This window comes from Cucurbita moschata, unplaced genomic scaffold, assembly GCF_002738365.1.
Source record: "Cucurbita moschata cultivar Rifu unplaced genomic scaffold, Cmos_1.0 Cmo_Scf00033, whole genome shotgun sequence".
Taxonomy (NCBI): Eukaryota; Viridiplantae; Streptophyta; class Magnoliopsida; order Cucurbitales; family Cucurbitaceae; genus Cucurbita; species Cucurbita moschata.
The window spans coordinates 2,105,590-2,131,689 of record NW_019268549.1 but is presented as its reverse complement, the minus strand read 5'-3'; the positions used below and the strand labels follow the sequence as shown (position 1 = coordinate 2,131,689).

Below are 26,100 nucleotides of genomic sequence, written 5' to 3'. Positions count from 1 at the left end.
TTGCAAAGAAACTTAGCCATTGGCTAAAGAAAAGCACAAATGCTTCTTTTGATATATCTTCTAAGTCTACCTTACAAATATAACATACAAGGCTTTATATAGCCTCAAAATGAAACTATTAAAGGCATTACAAAAGTTGTAACATTCACAATTTATGACCATAATTAGCCATTATGTAAATGTAACCGAAATTAAATAAAATATCTTAAAATACAATAACTCTAAATTATAACCCACCCAAAATTTACAACAATCAAACTTTATTCTTCTTCAATGTAGCATGAATTGAAACATCTTTTGATTATTTTGATAACCTTTTCTCCACATCTTCATTGAAGCATATTGTATGATTGATGTCTCTTGGTTCATATCAACCCTTTTACTGTCTTTTACACTTCGTTTCTTCGACATTCTGTTCTAAATCATCAAGCCTAACCATTCGCCACAAAAATTTTGAAAAGTGTCGACCGTGACTCGATTTTTTTAGGGCGTGCTTCAAACGTTCTAGATTAGGGTTTCCTAATTAGGATTTTGATTTTAAGTACTCTATTCATGTTTTATGCACACTGTTTCTATGACATTCTATTCTAAGTCATCAAGCCTGATCATTTGTCCCAAAAATTTTGAAAAACGTCGAGTGTTACTCAATTTTTTTAGCACATGCTTCAAATGTCTCAGATTAGGGTTTCCAAATTAGGTTTTCGATTTCACGCACTCTTTTATTGTTTTAGACCCTATGTTTCTTCGACGTTCTATTCTAAATCACCAAGCTTGATCATTCCTTGCAAAATTGTTTAAAAACATCTAGTTTTTCTCAGATTTTTTTTGTACGTGCTTCAAACGTCCCAAATCAGGGTTTCGACTTTAAGCAATCATTTACTGTTTTGTACACTCGTTTCTTCGAAATTCTATTTTAAATCATCAAGCCTAATCATTCCCCACAAAAATTTGTGAAAATGTCGCCTATTACTTAGTTTTTTTAGCACGTACTTCAAACGTTCCGGATTAGGGTTTACAAATTATGGTTTCAATTTTAAGCACTCTTTTACTATTTTATACACTCTGTTTCTTCGACATCTATTCTAAATCATCAAGCTTGATCATTTCCCATAAAAATTTTGAAAAATGTCGAGCGTTACTTGGTTTTATTCGCACGTCCTGGATTAGGGTTTCGACTTTAAGCACGTCCTGGATTAGGGTTTCGACTTCAAATGTCCCACGTTAGGGTTCCCAAATTAGGCTTTCAATTATAAGCACTCCTTTACTGTTTTATTCACTTCATTTCTTCGAAATTCTATTCTAAATCATTATGCTTGATCATTCCCCACAGAAATTTTGAAAAATGTGGACCGTTACTCAGTTTTTTTAGCACATTTTTCAAACGTCTTGGATTAGGGTTTCGACTTTAAGCAATCTTTTACTGTTTTTTACACTCCATTTCTTCGATATTCTATTCTAAATTATCAAGCGTGACCATTCCCCACAAAAGTTTCAAAAAACGTCGATCGTGACTCGATTTTTTTAACGCGTGCTTCAAACGTCCTGGATTAAGGTTTCCAAATTAGGGTTTCGATTATAAGCACTTCGTTACTATTTTATTCACTCCGTTTCTTCGATATTCTATTCTAAATCATTATGCCTGATCATTCCCCACAGAAATTTTGAAAAACGTCGACCGTTACTCAGTTTTTTTAGCACATGCTTCAAACCTCCTAGATTAGGGTTTCAACTTTAAGCACTCTTTTACTGTTTTTTACACTCTGGTTCTTCAACATTCAACTAAATCATCAAGCCTGACTATTAGGGGTGTATATGGTCCGGGTTGGGTTGGATTGACGGATTTTTTTGACCCAACCCAAAAGTTCAGGTTGGTTGGTTTAGTAACCCAACCCAACCCAAAACTTTTCATAACCCAATCCAACCCAACCCTCTATTTTCGGGTTGAGTTGCCAATTTTTTTTTTTAACTTTTATTTATCCATAATTTATAATTATTCGGATACAATGTTAGATAAAATATATTAAAAGTATGATAAACAAACACAAATCAATCCATAATTATTAAAAAAAATCAATAAAAAACAACGAGCAAAAATGGTAACATATTAACATAGTTGAACATTGTTATTAAAGACCCCTAAATGCCAATGTACCACTAAAGGCTATCCTTTTTTGAAAATTGGTTAAAGTAAGAGAAATATAAGAAAATAAGAAAATATATATATATATATATATAAATATTTTAGTTGAAATAAAAATATATAAAAATATGGTATATAGCCATATATATAATTCTAAAGACCGGTAAATGCTAATATTTCTTGAAAATTAGTTAGAGTAGAAAAAATATAAGAAAAATACTCTGCCTAGATTCGAACTTGAGCGTGAGTCTCCTAAACTGACCAAAGAAATTTTTTTAATATATTTTATATATTTAAGTTTGACTTGGGTCAACCCGAGGGTTTTGCCCACGAACCCAAAAATCGAACCGATTCAGTTCGGGTTCAGAAAAATGAACCCAACCCTACCCGTAATGCTAATCCAACCCAACCCAACCCAACCCTTATAGTTCGGGTTGGGTTGGTCCGGGTTGTTGGGTTGGATGTACACCCCTATTGACCATTCCCCACAAAAGTTTTGAAAAGCGTCGACCGTGACTCGGTTATTTTAGCCCGTACTTCAAACGTCTTGGATTAGGGTTTCTAAATTAGGGTTTTGATTTTATACACTCTATTCATGTTTTTATACACTATGTTTCTATGACATTCTATTCTAAGTCATCAAGCTTGATCATTCCTCCCAGGAATTTCGAAAAACGTAGAGTGTCACTCGGTTTTTTCAGCACATGCTTCAAATGTCCAAGAGTAGGGTTTCCAAATTAAGTTTTCCATTTTACGCACTCTTTTACTGTTTTATACCCTATGTTTCTTCGACGTTCTATTCTAAATCACCAAACCTGATCATTCTCCAAAAATTTTGAAAAACATCTAGTTTTACTCGGTTTGTTTTTTTTTTTTTTTTTTNTTTTTTTTTTTTTTGCACGTGCTTCAAATGTCCCCGATTAGGGTTTCAACTTTAAGTAATCGTTTACTGTTTTGTACACTCCGTTTCTTCAAAATTCTATTCTAAATCATCAAGTCTAATCATTCTCCACAAAATTTTTTGAAAATGTCGCCCATTACTGGTTTTTTTAGTACGTACTTCAAACGTTCCGGATTAAGGTTTCAATTTTATAAGCACTCTTTTACTATTTTATACACTCCATTTCTTCGACATCCTATTCTAAATCATCAAACTTGATCATTCCCCACAAAATTTCGAAAAACATTGACCGTTACTCAGTTTATTCGCACGTGCTTCAAACATCCCAGATTAGGGTCCCAGATTGAGCCCCCTTCGAATATGGCTAGCGGAAGGCGACAAAGAAGAAAGAAAAAAAGATTAGATAGAAATGAATAAAGGAAAAGGGAAGACTTTTCAAATATAACCCGAGCCGTCCAACCTGATATATATGGTGGAATCAAATTGATTTTGACTTCCAGCATTAGATCGCCTGTCTCAGTTAAGAGGAGTCATAAAAAGAACAACTTCAAAATCACGATCAATTCCCTTTTCAAATCCTGGGCTGCTGCACGAGCCTTTTCCTACATGCCATAAATGACCTACAAATAGGAAGAATCCTAGAACAAAATGAGAGGTAGCTAGCCAACTTCTAGGAGAGACATAATTGATTGCATTAATTTCAATAGTTACACCACCCACGGAATCTAAAGAACCGAAAGGAGCATGGGTCATATATTCCATGGAATGTCGTTCTTGCCAAGGTTGTATATCTTTTTTCAGCCTACTTAAGTCCAAACCATTAGGATCCCTTAGTGGTTCTAACCAAGGAGAACGCAGATCCCAAAAACGCATAGTCTCTCCCCCAAAAATGACTTCTCTGGTCGGAGCATTAGATATTTACCTAAACCAGTAGGTCCTTGAGCGGATCCAACGTTAGCTACAAGACATTGGTCTCTAACTAGAAATGTAAAAGCTTGAGCTTGAGAAGCTTCGGGTCTAGTCGGTCTGTAAAAGTCACTCGGATAAGCAGTATTATTGAACCAGACAAAACAACAAGCAATAAAACCAAAAACAGATAAAGCACCTAAACTATAAGACAAGTAAGCTTCTCCAGAACATACAAGTGCGTGGCGAGCCCATGCAAACGATTTAGTTAAGATATGCCAAATTCCACCAAGTATACAAATGGAACCTAACCATACATACACCCCCAACTATATCTTCCAAATCGTTCACACTAACAATCCATCCCTCTCCCCCAAAAGGAGATTTGAGTAAATAACCAAATATAACACTTGGGCTAAGGGTCAAGTTGGTAATTTTTCTTACATCTCCTCCCCCCAGAGCCCAGGTGTCATATACGCCCAAAATAAAGAGCTTTGAATACTAGAAGAAAAGCACCTATACCTAACAAAGTTAAGTGAATACCCAAAATGGTAGTCATTTGTTTTCTATCTTTCTACATATAACCGAAGAATGGAAAAGATTCTTCAAGGGTGATAAGATAAGGAATCAACTACAAGGGGAATAAGATTCGGATTACCTTGTCGATCGAATATCTCAAGCCAAGAACACTTTGTTTGAGATTCGAATCACTCCAGAAGCAAGATTGATCATGTCTAGCTTCAATGATTCTTGTTGATCAAATATCTCAAACACTTGTTTGAGATTCGAATCACTCCACAAGCAAGATTGATCATGTCGAGCTTGAATGATTCTACATGCAACCTAAACTACATAGAGTTGCAAAGAAACTTAGCCATTGGCTAAAGAAAAGCACAAATGCTTCTTTTGATATATCTTCTAAGTCTTTTTTACAAATACAACAAACATGGCTTTATATAGCCTCAAAATGAAAATTACAAAAGTTGTAACATTCACACTTTATGGCCATAATTAGCCATTATGTAAATGTAACCGAAATTAAATAAAAAGTCTTAAAATACAATAACTCTAAATTACTCTAAATTATAACCCACCCAAAATTTACAACAATCAAACTTTATTCTTCTTCAATGTAGCATGAATTGAAACATCTTTTGATAATTTTGACAACCTTTTCTTCACATCTTCATTGAAGTATATTATATGATTGATGTCTCTTGGTTCATATCAAAGGGTCTCGGGTCCCAAAAGTGCATGATAAATACTGCCAAAACCCAATACCTGGAGGAAATTTAGTGAAGTACTCCAGACACAGAGTACGGAAAGGTGTCTATAACTTACCCACCAGGACCTACGCCCCAACCTAGAGTAGCTAGGGGGGGAAGGAAAATCAATCCTTGTTCATACATGGGCTTCTCAGGTACGAAATGAACCACTTCGAATAGGTTCATTGCTCCGGCCCAGAATACGATTAATTCGGCATGGGCTACATGAGCCCCTAGTAGTTTATCGGATAAATTGATAAGTCGGGCATTCCCGGCCCACCAAGCGAAACTGGTGGTTTCTTGGTCACAACCAGCTACAGTGAAAGTTCCATTAAAGAGTGTTTCCATGGGGTAGAACCTCCTAAGGGAATATAAGGTGTGTTTTCATGAGGCTGATCTTGAGCCGCCATCCAAGCACGAATACCTTCGTCTAAGAGAAGATTTTTGGTATAGAAAGTCTCAAATTCAAGATCTTCCCCTGCACGAATTTCCTGAGAAATGAAGTCATAGGTACGTAGGTTCAGGGCTAGACCAACTACTCCAAGAGCACTCATCCATAAACCAGTTACTGGTACAAATAACATCAAGAAATGTAACCAATGTTTATTGGAAAAAGCATCCCCAAAGATTTGGGATCAAAAGCGGTTAGCAGTGACCATTGAATAAGTTTCTTCAGCTTCAGTTGGGTTAAAAGCACGGAATGTATTTGCACCATCACCATCTTCAATTAAGGGATTTTCTACGGTAGCACCATGAATAGCACATAGTAGAGCAGTGCTCAATACACCGCAACTCCCATCATATGACATAGGTTCTGATAAGGCAACCCTAATCCTTAGTCCAACGATCCAAGCTTTTATTTTAGCAAGAAGAACCCTTGAATCAAAGTAATTAACACCTCCTTATACGAAAATTGGATCAACCAAGAGATAAGGCTAGAATTAGATTACCTCTTACGATCGAAGATCTAGAAGCAAGATTTGAAACCTTGTTGATATGATAAGGAATCAATACAAGGGGAATAAGATTCGGATTACCTTGTCGATCGAATATCTCAAGCCAAGAACACTTTGTTTGAGATTCGAATCACTCCAGAAGCAAGATCGATCATGTCTAGCTTCAATGATTCTTGTTGATCAAATATCTCAAACACTTGTTTGAGATTCGAATCACTCCACAAGCAAGATTGATCATGTCGAGCTTGAATGATTCTACATGCAATCTAAACTACATAGAATTGCAAAGAAACTTAGCCATTGGCTAAAGAAAAGCACAAATGCTTCTTTTGATATATCTTCTAAGTCTTATTACAAATACAACATAGATGGCTTTATATAGCCTCAAAATGAAACTATTAAAGGCATTACAAAAGTTGTAACATTCACACTTTATGGCCATAATTAGCCATTATGTAAATGTAACCGAAATTAAATAAATTGTCTTAAAATACAATAACTCTAAATTATAACCCACCCAAAATTTACAACAATCAAACTTTATTCTTCTTCAATGTAGCATGAATTGAAACATCTTTTGATAATTTTGACAACCTTTTCTTCACATCTTCATTGAAGCATATTGTATGATTGATGTCTCTTGGTTCATATCATTCTCCACTTCTTCAAGAGGATTCGTCCTCGAATCTATTTGTGAAACTTTGCTGCAAAAAATAAGTTATGGAAATACAAAGGACCTCACAACACTCTCTCACGTGTATACACTCAAGGAATTTTAGGCCACTCTGTTTGCACTCATTTACACAAATGAAGCTCTCATTCTCACCTCTCAAAATTTTAAATAGAGCAAAGATTGAATTTTGAACTTTGGGTCGATTAAAAACTAAAAAGATGAAAATAAATAAAAATCAAATTGAGAAGAAACGCAAAGGAAACATATATCCGATCTTGAGCCTGAAGCTCTGATACCAAATGATAAGATAAGGAATCAATACAAGGGGAATAAGATTCGGATTACCTTGTTGATCGAATATCTCAAGCCAAGAACACTTTGTTTGAGATTCGAATCACTCCAGAAGCAAGATCGATCATGTCTAGCTTCAATGATTCTTGTTGATCAAATATCTCAAGACAAGAACACTTGTTTGAGATTCGAATCACTCCACAAGCAAGATTGATCATGTCGAGCTTGAATGATTCTACATGCAACCTAAACTACATAGAGTTGCAAAGAAACTTAGCCATTGGCTAAAGAAAAGCACAAATGCTTCTTTTGATATATCTTCTAAGTCTTATTACAAATACAACATAGATGGCTTTATATAGCCTCAAAATGAAACTATTAAAGGCATTCCAAAAGTTGTAACATTCACACTTTATGGCCATAATTAGCCATTATGTAAATGTAACCGAAATTAAATAAAAAGTCTTAAAACACAATAACTCTAAATTATAACCCACCCAAAATTTACAACAATCAAACTTTATTCTTCTTCAATGTAGCATGAATTGAAACATCTTTTGATAATTTTGACAACCTTTTCTTCACATCTTCATTGAAGCATATTGTATGATTGATGTCTCTTGGTTCATATCATTCTCCACTTCTTCAAGAGGATTCGTCCTCGAATCTATTTGTGAAACTTTGCTGCAAAAAATAAGTTATGGAAATACAAAGGACCTCACAACACTCTCTCACGTGTATACACTCAAGGAATTTTAGGCCACTCTGTTTGCACTCATTTACACAAATGAAGCTCTCATTCTCACCTCTCAAAATTTTAAATAGAGCAAAGATTGAATTTTGAACTTTGGGTCGATTAAAAACTAAAAAGATGAAAATAAATAAAAATCAAATTGAGAAGAAACGCAAAGGAAACATATATCCGATCTTGAGCCTGAAGCTCTGATACCAAATGATAAGATAAGGAATCAATACAAGGGGAATAAGATTCGGATTACCTTGTTGATCGAATATCTCAAGCCAAGAACACTTTGTTTGAGATTCGAATCACTCCAGAAGCAAGATCGATCATGTCTAGCTTCAATGATTCTTGTTGATCAAATATCTCAAGACAAGAACACTTGTTTGAGATTCGAATCACTCCACAAGCAAGATTGATCATGTCGAGCTTGAATGATTCTACATGCAACCTAAACTACATAGAGTTGCAAAGAAACTTAGCCATTGGCTAAAGAAAAGCACAAATGCTTCTTTTGATATATCTTCTAAGTCTTATTACAAATACAACATAGATGGCTTTATATAGCCTCAAAATGAAACTATTAAAGGCATTCCAAAAGTTGTAACATTCACACTTTATGGCCATAATTAGCCATTATGTAAATGTAACCGAAATTAAATAAAAAGTCTTAAAACACAATAACTCTAAATTATAACCCACCCAAAATTTACAACAATCAAACTTTATTCTTCTTCAATGTAGCATGAATTGAAACATCTTTTGATAATTTTGACAACCTTTTCTTCACATCTTCATTGAAGCATATTGTATGATTGATGTCTCTTGGTTCATATCATTCTCCACTTCTTCAAGAGGATTCGTCCTCGAATCTATTTGTGAAACTTTGCTGCAAAAAATAAGTTATGGAAATACAAAGGACCTCACAACACTCTCTCACGTGTATACACTCAAGGAATTTTAGGCCACTCTGTTTGCACTCATTTACACAAATGAAGCTCTCATTCTCACCTCTCAAAATTTTAAATAGAGAAAAATTGAATTTTGAACTTTGGGTCGATTAAAAACTAAAAAGATGAAAATAAATAAAAATCAAATTGAGAAGAAACGCAAAGGAAACATATATCCGATCTTGAGCCTGAAGCTCTGATACCAAATGATAAGATAAGGAATCAATACAAGGGGAATAAGATTCGGATTACCTTGTTGATCGAATATCTCAAGCCAAGAACACTTTGTTTGAGATTCGAATCACTCCAGAAGCAAGATCGATCATGTCTAGCTTCAATGATTCTTGTTGATCAAATATCTCAAGACAAGAACACTTGTTTGAGATTCGAATCACTCCACAAGCAAGATTGATCATGTCGAGCTTGAATGATTCTACATGCAACCTAAACTACATAGAGTTGCAAAGAAACTTAGCCATTGGCTAAAGAAAAGCACAAATGCTTCTTTTGATATATCTTCTAAGTCTTATTACAAATACAACATAGATGGCTTTATATAGCCTCAAAATGAAACTATTAAAGGCATTCCAAAAGTTGTAACATTCACACTTTATGGCCATAATTAGCCATTATGTAAATGTAACCGAAATTAAATAAATTGTCTTAAAATACAATAACTCTAAATTATAACCCACCCAAAATTTACAACAATCAAACTTTATTCTTCTTCAATGTAGCATGAATTGAAACATCTTTTGATAATTTTGACAACCTTTTCTTCACATCTTCATTGAAGCATATTGTATGATTGATGTCTCTTGGTTCATATCATTCTCCACTTCTTCAAGAGGATTCGTCCTCGAATCTATTTGTGAAACTTTGCTGCAAAAAATAAGTTATGGAAATACAAAGGACCTCACAACACTCTCTCACGTGTATACACTCAAGGAATTTTAGGCCACTCTGTTTGCACTCATTTACACAAATGAAGCTCTCATTCTCACCTCTCAAAATTTTAAATAGAGCAAAGATTGAATTTTGAACTTTGGGTCGATTAAAAACTAAAAAGATGAAAATAAATAAAAATCAAATTGAGAAGAAACGCAAAGGAAACATATATCCGATCTTGAGCCTGAAGCTCTGATACCAAATGATAAGATAAGGAATCAATACAAGGGGAATAAGATTCGGATTACCTTGTTGATCGAATATCTCAAGCCAAGAACACTTTGTTTGAGATTCGAATCACTCCAGAAGCAAGATCGATCATGTCTAGCTTCAATGATTCTTGTTGATCAAATATCTCAAGACAAGAACACTTGATTGAGATTCGAATCACTCCACAAGCAAGATTGATCATGTCGAGCTTGAATGATTCTACATGCAATCTAAACTACATAGAATTGCAAAGAAACTTAGCCATTGGCTAAAGAAAAGCACAAATGCTTCTTTTGATATATCTTCTAAGTCTTATTACAAATACAACATAGATGGCTTTATATAGCCTCAAAATGAAACTATTAAAGGCATTCCAAAAGTTGTAACATTCACACTTTATGGCCATAATTAGCCATTATGTAAATGTAACCGAAATTAAATAAAAAGTCTTAAAACACAATAACTCTAAATTATAACCCACCCAAAATTTACAACAATCAAACTTTATTCTTCTTCAATGTAGCATGAATTGAAACATCTTTTGATAATTTTGACAACCTTTTCTTCACATCTTCATTGAAGCATATTGTATGATTGATGTCTCTTGGTTCATATCATTCTCCACTTCTTCAAGAGGATTCGTCCTCGAATCTATTTGTGAAACTTTGCTGCAAAAAATAAGTTATGGAAATACAAAGGACCTCACAACACTCTCTCACGTGTATACACTCAAGGAATTTTAGGCCACTCTGTTTGCACTCATTTACACAAATGAAGCTCTCATTCTCACCTCTCAAAATTTTAAATAGAGAAAAATTGAATTTTGAACTTTGGGTCGATTAAAAACTAAAAAGATGAAAAATAAATAAAAATTAAATTGAGAAGAAACGCAAAGGAAACATATATCCGATCTTGAGCCTGAAGCTCTGATACCAAATGATAAGATAAGGAATCAATACAAGGGGAATAAGATTCGGATTACCTTGTCGATCGAATATCTCAAGCCAAGAACACTTTGTTTGAGATTCGAATCACTCCAGAAGCAAGATCGATCATGTCTAGCTTCAATGATTCTTGTTGATCAAATATCTCAAACACTTGTTTGAGATTCGAATCACTCCACAAGCAAGATTGATCATGTCGAGCTTGAATGATTCTACATGCAATCTAAACTACATAGAATTGCAAAGAAACTTAGCCATTGGCTAAAGAAAAGCACAAATGCTTCTTTTGATATATCTTCTAAGTCTGATTACAAATACAACATAGAAGGCTTTATATAGCCTCAAAATGAAACTATTAAAGGCATTACAAAAGTTGTAACATTCACACTTTATGGCCATAATTAGCCATTATGTAAATGTAACCGAAATTAAATAAATTGTCTTAAAATACAATAACTCTAAATTATAACCCACCCAAAATTTACAACAATCAAACTTTATTCTTCTTCAATGTAGCATGAATTGAAACATCTTTTGATAATTTTGACAACCTTTTCTTCACATCTTCATTGAAGCATATTGTATGATTGATGTCTCTTGGTTCATATCACTTGTTCTAAATTGAGTCACTCCATAATCTAACTTGATCAAGGCTTGATTGAATGGCTCGGGTGCAATTCTACCACAAGAATTGCTTGAAACTTAGAAATGGCAAATATGATGCTCAGATTTCTAAGGGAAACGTCTCAATTTGAGATCTGAATTACATTCATTCATGAATCTCCATTTTACATAACATATTGTGGGTATTTATAGTCTCCCGACAAAAGACGTTTGTGGACAGGATTTATTCTCGATCCCCTTTAATCTCCACAAAAGAATAAGTCAAATTGACCATTTGACTTTTACATAATTTATGAAATAAAAATAGTTCTTTTTTACAAATGTTAATGTGCTTGAGTGGCTAATGCGACAGGTTTGAAATCAATTGAGCTCTCCGAATTCGTCCTCCGAATCAGAAAAATCATCACCTTCTTTCCTTCACCTCCTGTGCTTCTCTCAAAAGCAAATCTTTTATAGAGCATTTAGGAATATAAAGCATAAAAAATTTATGAAACAAATAATAATCATCCATAGCTTTTTTTGCAAGACAAGATGCATAAATAGTTCTGAAATCTTGGACATCTCTATATAATTCGGTAATATGCTCAAGTCCAAGAATTTTTGCACTAAGAGAAGTAAAGAGATCGTACCTTTTAGATAACATATCAGCTACCATATTATCATTACCTTGCTTATATTGGATGACATACGAAAATGTTTCAGTAAATTCCACCCACTTTGCATGTTTACGATTCAGTTTGCTTTGACCCTTCACATACTTCAAGCTTCCAGGATAAAAATGGATCACAAATTCTCTAGGCCAAGTAGTGTTGCCACACATGCAAAATATGAGCTAAAGCAAATAATTTTTTATCATAGGTAATATATTTCAATGTTGGCCCATTTAGTTTTTTACTAAAATATATGAAGTGCTTTCCATCTCGAATTAAAACAATACTTATGCCCTAACCACATACATCACATTCAATTTCAATAGTTTTATCAAAACTAGCCAAAACAAATAATGGTTTGCTTAATTTCTTCCTAAGAAAATTGGATGCATTCTCTTGCATTTCTCCCCATTTAAAAACAACATTATTTTTCATTAAGTTATTCAATAGTGCAGCTATGGTACTAAAATCGTTTATAAATCTTTTGTAGAAGCTAGCTAACCCATAAAAACTTCTGATTTTACTTCCACTTTTTGGTGTTAGCATATCTCTGATGACTTGAACTTTCTTTTTATCTCCTTCTACTTTTTTTTTACCAACTATAAAGCCAAGAACTTTTTCCATGCAAAAACTACGCTTATTAAAATTAAATTTCTCTTTTCTATGTGTAATCAAAACTAACTTAACATGCTTTACATGTTCAAGCAAAATCTTCAACTAAATTATAATATCATCAATATAAACAACATGCTTTTCAGATATTTTCCCAAAACATTATATATTAAGCGCATAGGTGTACTAGGAGCATTAGTTAACCCAAAAGGCATAACAAGCCATTCATACCATCCAAACTTAATATTGAAAGTTGTTTTCCATTCATCTCCTACGTGCATTCTAATTTGATAATATCCAGATTTCAAAATAATTTTTATAAATAGACACGAATCATGCAATAAATCAAGCATATCGTCTAACCTAGGAATAGGATGTCGATACTTTACCGCGATTTTGTTGATGACTCTATTATCTATATATATGCGCCAAGTTTCATATTTGTTTGGCACCAATAAGTCTCGTATAGAACATGGACTCAAACTTTCTCGTACATAGCCCTTCTCCAAGAGCTCCTCCACTTGCCTTTGAATTTCTTTTGTCTCGGTTGGATTGACTCGATAAGCTGGCTTATAAGGAATGACAGTCCTTGGAATGAAGTCTATTTTATGTTCAGTACCTCTAATGGGAGGTATTTCTTTATCTTGAAACATGTCTTCAAAATCCGTAAAAGAGATTGAAAAACACTAGGCAAAGTCAAGTTGTTATAGTTAGAGACCAAAAATCCTCCATTGTACATAAGTACAAAGATTGATTTTTGTGAAAACCTTCTCACGTCTCCAACTATACCCAAATAACTCTCTTCCATTTTTTCTTCAATTTCATCTCTTTTTTCATTCTTCATCTTTTCTCTTTGCTTTTTCTCTATTTTTTCACTAACTCTAGTTTTTCACCATCTTTTACAAAAGAATACCTATTCAAATAGCCATCATACATAACTTTCCTAACAAGAATCACGGTGTTCCAAATGGACCTATTGCCAAGAAGATTCAAAAAATGTCATGAAGATTCAAAAAAACATGTCAACAACAGAATTCAAACTTACATGCTGAGAGCTCAATTGATTTCAAACCTGCCGCATTAGCTACTCAAGCACATCAACATTTGTTAGAAAAACTATGTTTAATTTCATAAATTATGTAAAAGTCAAATGGTCAATTTGACTTATTCTTTGTGGAGATTAAAGGGGATCGAAAATAGATTCCATCCACAAACATCTCGAATAAATCTCGGCCACAAACGTTGATATGAACCAAGAATCATTGAAGCTAGACATGATCGATCTTGCTTCTGGAGTGATTCGAATCTCAAACAATGTTCTTGCCTTGAGATATTCGATCAACAAGGTAATCCAAATCTTATTCCCCTTGTAGTTGATTCCTTATCGTATCATTTGGTATCAGAGCTTCAGGCTCAAGATCGGATATATGTTTCCTTTGCGTTTCTTCTCGATTTGATTTTTATTTATTTTCATCTTTTTAGTTTTTAATCGACCCAAAGTTCAAAATTCAATCTTTGCTCTATTTAAAATTTTGAGAGGTGAGAATGAGAGCTTCATTTGTGTAAATGAGTACAAACAGAGTGGCCTAAAATTCCTTGAGCGTATACACGTGAGAGAGTGTTGTGAGGTCCTTTGTATTTCCATAACTTATTTTTTGCAGCAAAGTTTCACAAATAGATTCGAGGACGAATCCTCTTGAAGAAGTGGAGAATGATATGAACCAAGAATCATTGAAGCTAGACATGATCGATCTTGCTTCTGGAGTGATTCGAATCTCAAACAATGTTCTTGCCTTGAGATATTCGATCAACAAGGTAATCCGAATCTTATTCCCCTTGTAGTTGATTCCTTATCTTATCAAACGTCTTTTGTCGGGAGACTATAAATACCCACAATATGTTATGTAAAAATCATATTCGTGGATGAATGTAATTCAGATCTCAAATTGAGACATTTCCCTTAGAAATACGAGCATCATATTTGCCATTTCTAAGTTTCAAGCAATTCTTGTGGTAGAATTGCACCCAAGCCCTTCAATCAAGCCTTGATCAAGTTCGATTGTGAAGTGAATCAATTTAGAACAAGGTATCCAAATCTTGCTTCTAGATCTTCGATCATAAGAGGTAATCTAATTCTAGCCTTATCTCTTGGTTCATCCAAATTTTGTATAAGGAGGTGTTAATTACTTTGATTCAAGGGTTCTTGCTTCAACAAAAGATTGGATCGTTGGGCTGAGAATTAGGGTTGCCTTATCAATTTGGTATCCGAGCCTAGACTTACGTCTTTGTGGCCGACTCTAGAATTGATTTATCTTTCATTTCTGCTCTTGTTTATCTTTTCTTTAAATTTGTCCATTTATTTTCTTGCTGTCATTTCTGCCATTATTCACTAACTTTTCATTTTGTTCTCATTTTCTTCCTAAAGATCACGTTGAGATCTTGAAAAAAAAAATCTTATCATATTTGTTCTTACGATTGTGATTATAAACGATATTTATCATTTTTTTTAGATCATTTGCATGTTTATTTGAAGATCAAATAAACTTCAATTCACATCTTTTTCTTCATCCATTTAAATCTAGAACCGTTGTGTTTGATATATATATATTTTTTCTCATAATCTACGCTTGAAGATAACTTCTAAATTTCTCGAATTCTATAAAAAGGAGAGTTAGATCGTTCTTAAAATCTGCACGTCCTTTCTTTTTGGAATTTTTTTTTCAGTGTGCAATTATATCCAAAAATATCGTCATGTCCCTTTTTTTTTTTTTTTTGTTCATGTCTTTTTTTATTTTGTTGTTATTTCATAATTAACTTATCTTGATTGCCTTGAATAGCTTGCTACTACCAGAATTGCTTTACCGATATATTAGCTTGATCATAATTTAGTCACTTTCCCAAACAGCCTACCTTTGTGTGTATAAACACGAGTGTCCCTGAGTGAAGAATCAGTGAGTTGAGTGTGTGAGGTCCTAAACATATTCCACTACTGTTTATACAATCATGAACCAAGATGGAGGAAATGGAGGGGAGATCAATGAAGCTAGGTGGAGAGAAGCACAGGTCGGAACAATTACTCATTTGAATCAAATTATTAGTACATTGACAGACTAGATGGAGCGAATTGAAATAGCCTTAGGTAATCTTCAAGGGTGGGAAGTACTTTTGAATGAAGGAGTTGAAAATGAAGAAGATGACAATATCACCCTTTTAACAGGACATAGTCCTAGGGGAGGGAGAGATGTCGGTCGAGGGAGAGGAAGAGTCTGAAGAAGGGGTAGAGAAATTTTAGCACCAAAAAGAATCGAGAGGGAGTATCAGTATGAGAGAGAAAAAGAAAAAGGAGTCGGGGGAGTAAAGCTAAAAAATCCAACTTTCTATGGGAGATCTGATCCAGAGGAGTATTTGCAATATGAGAGCAAAATTGAGCATGTCTTCGATTGCAACAATTTCAGTGAAGAAAGGAAGTTGAAGCTTGCTGTGGCTGAATTTTGTGATTACGCCATTATATGGTGGACATCTTTGAAATCAGAGTGGAGGAGAAATTATGAAGGACCAATTGAAACGTGGGAGGAATTGAAGACATTAATGAGAAAAAGGTACATTCCTAAGCATTATTCTCGAGTACTCAAGCAAAAACTCTATACTTTACAACAGGGATCCAAAAGTGTTGAAGAATATTACAAAGAAATGGAGACCCTTATGAATAGAGCATGTATTGATGAAGATGAGGAAGATACAATGGCTAGATTTCTTGGTGGGTTAAACCGACAACTTGCTCATCAAGTGGATAGGCAAGCGTACTTTGATATGCAAGAATTGTTACACCTTGCTGTCAAAATCGAAGGGCAACTAGCTTGGGAGAAGGAGAACTCCAAGAGGTATGGTATTTCAAAGTCTACTACTTTCAACACTTGGAAAAAGAATGCAAATATTGAAAAGATAGATTTCAAAGTTGGAGGCAAGTATGATATTGACAAAAAAGAACAAAGTTGAGACCTCCAAGGGTAAAGAGAAAGCGGAGGAATATAAGGAGATTCGAGAAAGAAATAGAGACATCAAATGTTGGAAATGTCAAGGAATTGGTCATCTTAGTCGTGATTGTCCTAACAAGAGAGTCATGATCATCAAGAATGGACAAGTTGTCACAGATAGTGAGGAAAGTGACCATGATGAGCTAGTTGAAGAGGAAATCCAGGAGAATGAGGAGGAACTAGAAGATGGGAGTCATTTGGTACTTGTAACCAGAAGACTTCATAAAACTCAAGTTACAGAGAATGATGTTGATGATCAAAGAGATAACCTATTTCACACAAGGTGTTTGGTTAAGGGTACTCCTTGCAGTCTTGTAATTGATAGTGGAAGCTGCACCAATGTCGTAAGTACAATGCTGATTAAAAGATTGCTAATTCCAACCCAACACCATCCTAAACCTTACAAGCTTAAATGGCTCAATGACAGTGGAACAATGAAGGTAACTTCTCAAGCTTTAATATCTTTTACTTTAGGAAAATATAAAGATGAAGTTCTTTGTGATGTTTTACCAATGCATGCTGGAGACATATTGCTTGGCCGACCATGGCAATTTGACAGGAGGGTTATGTATGATAGCTATTTGAATAGGTATTCTTTTGTAAAAGATGGTAGAAAAACCACTCTTGTACCTTTGAGTTCTGCAAATATATTTGCTGATCAATTAAAGTTGGAAGAAAAAAAGAAAGAGTTTGAGGAAAAAGAGTTGAGTGAAAAAATAGAGAAAAGTCAACGAGAAAACCATAGTGAAAAAAAGAATGAAATTGGAAAAAAAAGAAAAGAATGTGAGTTGTTTGGCTAGAGTTGGAGAGGTTAGAAGGGCAATGTTCTCACAAAAAAACCATCTTTGTACTTGTGTACAAGGAAGAATGTTTGGTCTCTAACGATAATAATTTGTCTTTGCCTTATGTTTCAATCTCTTTTACAGGAATTTGATGACATATTCCAAGATGAAGTCCCTAAAGGACTACCTCCCATTAGAGGTATTGAACATAAAATAGACTTCATTCCAGGTGCAGTAATTCCTAATAGACCAGCTTATAGAGCCAACCAACTGAGACTAAAGAAATTCGAAGGCAAGTAGAGGAGCTTATGGAGAAGGGCTATATACGAGAGAGTTTGAGTTCATGTTCTGTACCAGTCTTATTTGTACCAAAGAAAGATGGAACGTGGCGCATGTGCGTGGATTGTAGAGCCATCATCAAAATCACGGTAAAGTATCGACATCCTATTCCTAGGCTAGACGATATGCTTGATGAATTGCATGGTTCATGTTTATTTACAAAGATTGACTTGAAATCTGGATATCATCAAATTAGAATGCATGTAGAAGACGAATGGAAAATCGCGTTCAAAACTAAGTTTGGATTGTATGAATGGCTTGTTATGCCTTTTGGGTTAACTAATGCTCCTAGTACATTTATGCGCTTAATGAATCACGTTTTGAGAGAATATTTAGAAAAGCATGTTGTTGTGTATTTTGATGATATTTTAATTTATTCAAAGACCTTGCGTGAGCATGTGGAGCATGTTAAGTTAGTTTTGTTACACTTAGAAAAGAGAAACATTATGCTAATTTTAATAAGTGTAGTTTTTGCATGGAAAAAGTTAACTTTCTTGGCTTCATAGTTGGTAAAAAAGGAGTAGAAGTAGATGAAGAGAAAGTTAAAGCAATCAGGGATTGGTCAACACCACAAAATGCAAGTGACGTTCGAGTTTTCATGGGTTAGCTAGCTTCTATAGGAGATTTATAAAATATTTTAGCACCATAGCTGCACCATTGAATGACTTAGTGAAAAAGAATATTGTTTTTAAATGGGGAGATAGGCAAGAGAATGCGTTTAATGAACTTAAGAATAAATTAACCAATGCACCATTACTTGTCTTGCCTGACTTATTTTTTAGGGAAGTAGTAGATTACATGGAATCCCTAGAATAATTGTTAGTGATAGGGCTGCTAAATTTCTAAGTCACTCTTCTAAAAGTATTGTGGGGTAAATTAGGTACCAAATTGTTGTTTTCAACTACATGTCATCCTCAGATGAATGAACAAACTGAGGTGGTTAATAGAACATTAGGAGTATTACTTAGGGCTATTATTTCTAAGAATATTAAGTCTTGGGATGAATGTTTGCCATTTGTAGAGTTTGCATATAATAGAGCAATTCATAGTACAACTCATTGTTCTCCTTTTGAAGTTGTTTATGGATTTAATCCACTTGCGCCTCTTGATTTGCTTCCTATTCCTTCTAATATATTTGTGAGTGACGCAGCCACAAGTAAGGCAGACTTGATCAAAACATTGCACAAGGAGGTGAAGGAGAGAATTGAGAACCAAAATTTCAAAGTTTCTTCAAGGATTAACAAAGGACGGAAGGAAATCATTTTTAAACCTGGTGACTGGGTTTGGATACATTTTCGCAAGTAGCAATTCCCATCTCAACGGAAGACAAAGTTACATCCAAGAGGGGATGGCCCTTATCAAGTCATTGAAAGAATTAATAACAATGCATATAAAATTGACATTCCCGGAGACTTTTCAGTACATTCTACTTTCAATGTTGCTGACTTGAGTCCTTTTGATGTAGGTGATGATTTTTCTGATTCGAGGACGAATCCTTTTGAAGAGGGGGAAGATGATAAGAATCATGGTGTTCCAAATGTTCCAACTGGACCTATTACACGATCCAAGGCGAAGAAGATTCAACAAACATTCATTCTTCATCTACAAAATTGGACCTATTACACGATCCAAGAATCATTCTTCATCTACAAAATTGGATCGGCTACGAAGGATAATTGAATATTTGCATGGTTGAAGTTGAAAAACATTAAAATGTCAACAATAGAGTTTAAACCTACACAAATGAAGCCTAATAGATTTCAAGTTTATTTCTTTAGCCACTCAAACATATCAACATTTATTAAAAGATTTTATTGTTTTTTGTTTTCATTTTGCATTGGTCAATTGGTCAAAATTGACTTCGTTATTTGTGGAGATTAAAGGGGATCGGGATTGAATCCCGTCCACAAACGTCTTTTGTCGGGAGACTATAAATACCCATAATATGTTATGTAAAATTCAGATTCGTGGATGAATGTAATTCAGATTCGTGGATGAATGTAATTCAGATTCGTGGATGAATGTAATTCAGATTTCAAATTGAGATGTTTCCCTTAGAAATACGAGCATCATATTTGCCATTTCTAAGTTTCAAGCAATTCTTGTGGTAAAATTTCACCCGAGCCATTCAATCAAGCCTTGATCAAGTTAGATTGTGGAGTGACTCAATTTAGAACATGGTTTCCAAATCTTGCTTTTAGATCTTCGATCGTAAGAGGTAATCTAATTCTAGCCTTATCTCTTGGTTGACCCAAATTTCGTATAAGGAGGTGTTAATTACTTTGATTCAAGGGTTCTTGCTTTAACAAAAGCTTGGATCGTTGGGCTGAGAATTAGGGTTGCCTTATCAGTTTGGTATCAGAGCGTAGGTTTACATCTTTGTCGCCGACTCTAGAATTGATTTTATCTTTCATTTCTGCTATTGTTTATCTTTTCTTTAAATTTGTCCATTTATTTTCTTGCTGTCATTTCCGCCATTATCCATCAACTTTTCACTTTGTTCTCATTTTCTTCCTAAATATCACGTTGAGATCTTGAAATTTTTTTTTATCATATTTGTTCTTACGATTGTGATTATAAACTATCATTTTTATCATTTTTTTAGATCATTTGCATGTTTATTTGAAGATCAAATAAACTTCGATTCACATCTTTTTCTTAATCCATCTAAGTCTAGAACCGTTGTTGATATGAACCAAAAGACATCAATCATACAATATGCTTCAATGAAGATGTGAAGAAAAAGTTGTCAAAATTATCAAAAGATGTTTCAATTCATGCTACATTGAAGAAGAATAAAGTTTGATTGTTGTAAATTTTGGGTGGGTTATAATTTAGAGTTATTGTGTTTTAAGACTGGGAAAATATAGTAAAAGAAGCATTTGTGCTTTTCTTTAGCCAATGGCTAATTTTCTTTGCAATTCTATGTAGTTTAGATTGCATGTAGAATCATTCAAGCTCGACATGATCAATCTTGCTTGTGGAGTGATTCGAATCTCAAACAAGTGTTCTTGCGTTGAGGTATTTGATCAACAAGAATCATTCAAGCTAGACATGATCGATCTTGCTTGTGGAGTGGTTCGAATCTCAAACAATGTTCTTGCCTTGAGATATTCGATCAACAAGGTAATCCGAATCTTATTCCCCTTGTAGTTGATTCCTTATCTTATCATTTGGTATCAGAGCTTGAATTTAGAAGTTATCTTCATTGAAGCTAGACATAAGGAATCAACTACAAGGGGAATAAGATTCGGATTACCTTGTTGATCGAATATCTCAAGGCAAGAACATTGTTTGAGATTCGAACCACTCCACAAGCAAGATCGATCATGTCTAGCTTGAATGATTCTTGTTGATCAAATACCTCAACGCAAGAACACTTGTTTGAGATTCGAATCACTCCACAAGCAAGATTGATCATGTCGAGCTTGAATGATTCTACATGCAATCTAAACTACATAGAATTGCAAAGAAAATTAGCCATTGGCTAAAGAAAAGCACAAATGCTTCTTTTACTATATTTTCCCAGTCTTAAAACACAATAACTCTAAATTATAACCCACCCAAAATTTACAACAATCAAACTTTATTCTTCTTCAATGTAGCATGAATTGAAACATCTTTTGATAATTTTGACAACTTTTTCTTCACATCTTCATTGAAGCATATTGTATGATTGATGTCTCTTGGTTCATATCACATATATATATCAAACACAACGGTTCTAGATTTAGATGGATGAAGAAAAAGATGTGAATCGAAGTTTATTTGATCTTCAAATAAACATGCAAATGATCTAACAAAATGATAAATATCGTTTATAATCAATCGTAAGAACAAATATGATTAGGCTTGTTGATTTAGAATAGAATTTCGAAGAAACGGAGAGCATAAAACAGATAAAGAGTGCTTCAAATCGAAACCCTATTTTGGAAACCCTATACTCGAACGTTTGAAGTACGTGCTAAAAAAAACCAAGTCACGGCCGACGGGTTTCAAAACTTTTTTGGGGAATGATTAGGCTTGATTATTTAAAATAGTATTTCTAAGAAACGGAGTGCATAAAACAGATAAAGAGTGCTTCAAATCGTAACCTTAATTCGGAAACCCTAAATTAGGACGTTTGAAGTACGTGCTAAAAAACCGAGTCACGGCCAACGTTTTTTGAAACTTTTGTGGGGAATGATTAGGCTTCATGATTTAGAATAGAATTTCCTAGAAATAGAGAGCATAGAAGAGACAAAAAGTGCATTAAATCGAAACCCTATTTCGAAGAAACGGAGTGCATAAAAAAGATAAAGATTGTTTCAAATTGAACCCTATTTTGGAAACCTTTAACTGGCACGTTTGGAGTACGTTCTAAAAAAATCGAGTCATGAAGATTCAAAAGAAATATGTCAACAATAGAATTTGAACCTTGCACAGATAGCTCAATTAATTTCAAACTTATTGCATTGCCACTCAGCATACCAACATTTGTTAGAAAGAACTATGTTTAAATTCATAAATTATGTAAAAGTCAAATGGTCAATTTGACTTATTCTTTGTGGAGATTAAAGGGGATCGGGAATAAATCCCGTCCACAAATGTCTCGAATAAATCTCGTCCACAAATATCTTTTGTCGGGAGACTATAAATACCCGCAATATGTTATGTAAAATGCAGATTCGTGGATGAATGTAATTCATATCTCAAATTGAGACGTTTCCCTTAGAAATCTGAACATCATATTTTCCATTTCTAAGTTTCAAGCAATTTTTGTGGTAGAATTGCACCCGAGCCATTCAATCAAGCCTTGATCAAGTTAGATTGTGGAGTGACTCAATTTAGAACTAGGTTTCCAAATCTTGCTTCTAGATCTTCGATCGTAAAAGGTAATCAAATTCTAGCCTTATCTATTGGTTGATCCAAATTTCATATAAGGAGGTGTTAATTACTTTGATTCAAAGGTTCTTGCTGCAACAAAAGCTTGGATCGTTGGGCTGAGGATTAGGGTTGCCTTATCAGAAACGGAGAGCATAAAATAGATAAAGAGTGCTTCAAATCAAAACCCTATTTCAGAAACCCTATACTCGAACGTTGAAGTACGTGCTAAAAAAACTGAGTCATGGCCGACGTTTTTCAAAACTTTTTTGGGGAATGATTAGGCTTGATTATTTAGAATAGTATTTATAAGAAACGAAGGGAATAAAACAGAAAAAGAGTGCTTCAAATCGTAACCTTAATTCGGGAACCCTAAATTAGGACGTTTGAAGTACGTGCAAAAAAATCGAGTCACGGCCGACGTTTTTCAAAACTTTTATGGGGAATGATTAGGCTACATGATTTAGAATAGAATTTCAACGAAACAGAGAGTATAAAAGAGATAAAAAGTGCTTCAAATCGAAACCCTATTTCGAAAACCCTAATTTGGATGTTTGAAGTACGTGCTAAAAAAATCGAGTCACGACTGACGTTGTTCGAAACTTTTGTGGGGAATGATTGGGCTTCATGATTTAGAATAGAATTTCGAAGAAATAGAGTGCATAAAACAGATAAAGAGTGCTTTAAATTGAAACCCTATTTCGGAAACCCTAAACTGGGACATTTGATATACGTGCATAATAAACTGAGTCATGGCCGACGTTTTTCGAAACTTTTGTGGGGAATGATTTAGCTTGATGATTTAGAATAGAATTTCGAAGAAACGGAGTTCATAAAAAAGATAAAGATTGTTTCAAATCGAAACCCTATTTCGGAATCCCTAAACTGGGACGTTTGAAGTAAGTGCTAAAAAAACAAAGTCACGGCCAATGATGTTCGAAACTTTTGTGGGGAATCATTAGGCTTGATGATTTAGAATACAATTTCGAAGAAACGTAGTGCCTAAAACAGATAAAAGAGTGCTTCAAATCGAAACCCTATTTTTGAAATCTTAAACTGGGATGTTTGAAGTAAGTGCTAAAAAAACCGAGTCACGACCGACGTTTTTTGAAACTTTTGTGGGGAATGATTAGGCTTCATGATTTAGAATAGAATTTCCAAGAAACGGAGAGCATAAAAGAGATAAAAAGTGCTTTAAATTGAAACCCTATTTCAAAAACCCTAATTTAGACGTTTGAAGTACGCGCTAAAAAATCGAGTCACGGCCGACGTTTCTAGAAACTTTTGTGGGGAATAATTAGGCTTCATGATTTAGAATAGAATTTCAAAGAAACAGAGAGCCTAAAAGAGATAAAAAGTGGTTCAAATCGAACCCCTATTTCGAAAACCCTAAATTGGAGTTTGAACTACGTGCTAAAAAAACCGAGTCGCGGCCGACATTTTTCGAAACTTTTGTGGGGAATGATTAGGCTTGATGATTTAGAACAGAACTTCGAAGAAACGGAGTGCATAAAACAGATAGAGTGCTTCAAATCTAAACCTTATTTCGGAAACCTCAAACTGGGACGTTTGAAGTGCGTGCTAAAAAAATCAAGTCACGGCCGACGTTTTTCGAAAATTTTGTGGAGAATGATTAGGCTTGATGATTTAGAATACAATTCCGAAGAAACGGAGTGTGTAAAACAGATAAAGAGTGCTTCAAATCGAAACCCTATTTCGAAAACCCTAAACTGAGACGTTTCAAGTACGTCCTAAAAAAACCGAGTCACGTCCGACGTTTTTCGAAAATTTTGTGGGGAATGATTTAGGCTTGATGAGTTATTATAGAATTTCGAAGAACGATTGTTCTTAAAGTCACGAAAAGTCACGGCCGATGTTGTTCGAAACTTTTGTGGCGAATGATTAGGCTTGATGAGTTAGAATAGAATTTCGAAGAAACGGAGTGCATAAAACAGATAAAGAGTGTATCAAATCGAAAACCTATTTCGGAAACCCTAAACTGGGAGGTTAGAAGTAAGTGCTAAAAAAACAAAGTCACGGCCGATGATGTTCGAAACTTTTGTGGGGAATGATTAGGCTTGATGATTTATAATAGAATTTCGAAGAAACGGAGTGCATAAAACAGATAAAGAATGCTTCAAATCGAATCCCTATTTCGCATACCCTAAACTTGGACGTTTGAAGTACGTGCTAAAAAAACGAGTCACGGCCGACTTTGTTCGAAACTTTTGTGGGGAATCATTAGCCTTGATGATTTAGAATACAATTTCGAAGAAACGGAGTGCCTAAAATAGATAAAGAGTGCTTCAAATCGAATCCCTATTTCGAAAACCAAAAACTGGTAAGTTTGAAGTAAGTGCTAAAAAAACCAAGTCACGGCCGACATTTTTCGAAACTTTTGTGGGGAATGATTTAGCTTGATGATTTAGAATAGAATTCCGAAGAAACGGAGTGCATCAAAAAGATAAAGATTGTTTCAAATCGAAACCCTATTTCAAAATCCCTAAACTGGGACGTTTGAAGTAAGTGCCAAAAAAACAAAGTCACGGGCAATGATGTTCGAAACTTTTGTGGGGAATCATTAGGCTGGATGACTTATAATAGAATTTCGAAGAAACGGAGTGCATAAAACAGATAAAGAGTGCATCAAATCGAAACACTATTTCGAAAACCCTAAACTGGGACATTTGATGTAAGTGCTAAAAAACAAAGTCACGGCCAATGATGTTCGAAACTTTTGTGGGGAATCATTAACCTTGATGATTTAGAATACAATTTCGAAGAAACGTTGTGCCTAAAATAGATAAAGAGTGCTTCAAATCGAAACCCTATTTCTGAAACCCTAAACTGGGATGTTTGAAGTAAGTGCTAAAAAATCCGTGTCATGGCCGACGTTTTTCAAAACTTTTGTGGGGAATGATTAGGCTTGTTGATTTATAATAGAATTTCAAAAAAACAGAGTGCATAAAACAGATAAAGAGTGCTTCAAATCGAAACCTATTTCGAAAATCCTAAACATGAACGTTTGAAGTACGTGCTAAAAATACCTTGTCACGGTCGATGTTTTTCAAAACTTTTGTGGGGAATTATTAGGCTTGATGATTTAGAATAAAATTTCGAAGAAACAGAGTGCATAATAAAGATAAATAGTGTGATATGAACCAAGAGACATCAATCATACAATATGCTTCAATGAAGATGTGAAGAAAAGGTTGTCAAAATTATCAAAAGATGTTTCAATTCATGCTACATTGAAGAAGAATAAAGTTTGAT

The 26,100-nt window shown here is 34.4% G+C and overlaps 1 long non-coding RNA gene across 1 annotated transcript; it reads right to left on the bottom strand.

Annotated features, from left to right (window-relative positions):
- Positions 1-4,072: 4,072 nt before the first annotated feature.
- On the bottom strand, positions 4,073-25,885 carry LOC111430184. The gene is made up of 3 exons (XR_002708296.1): positions 25,875-25,885; positions 19,411-19,417; positions 4,073-4,170 (listed from the first exon to the last, which is right to left on the bottom strand). It is a non-coding gene; the product is annotated as an uncharacterized LOC111430184 (long non-coding RNA).
- Positions 25,886-26,100: the final 215 nt, after the last annotated feature.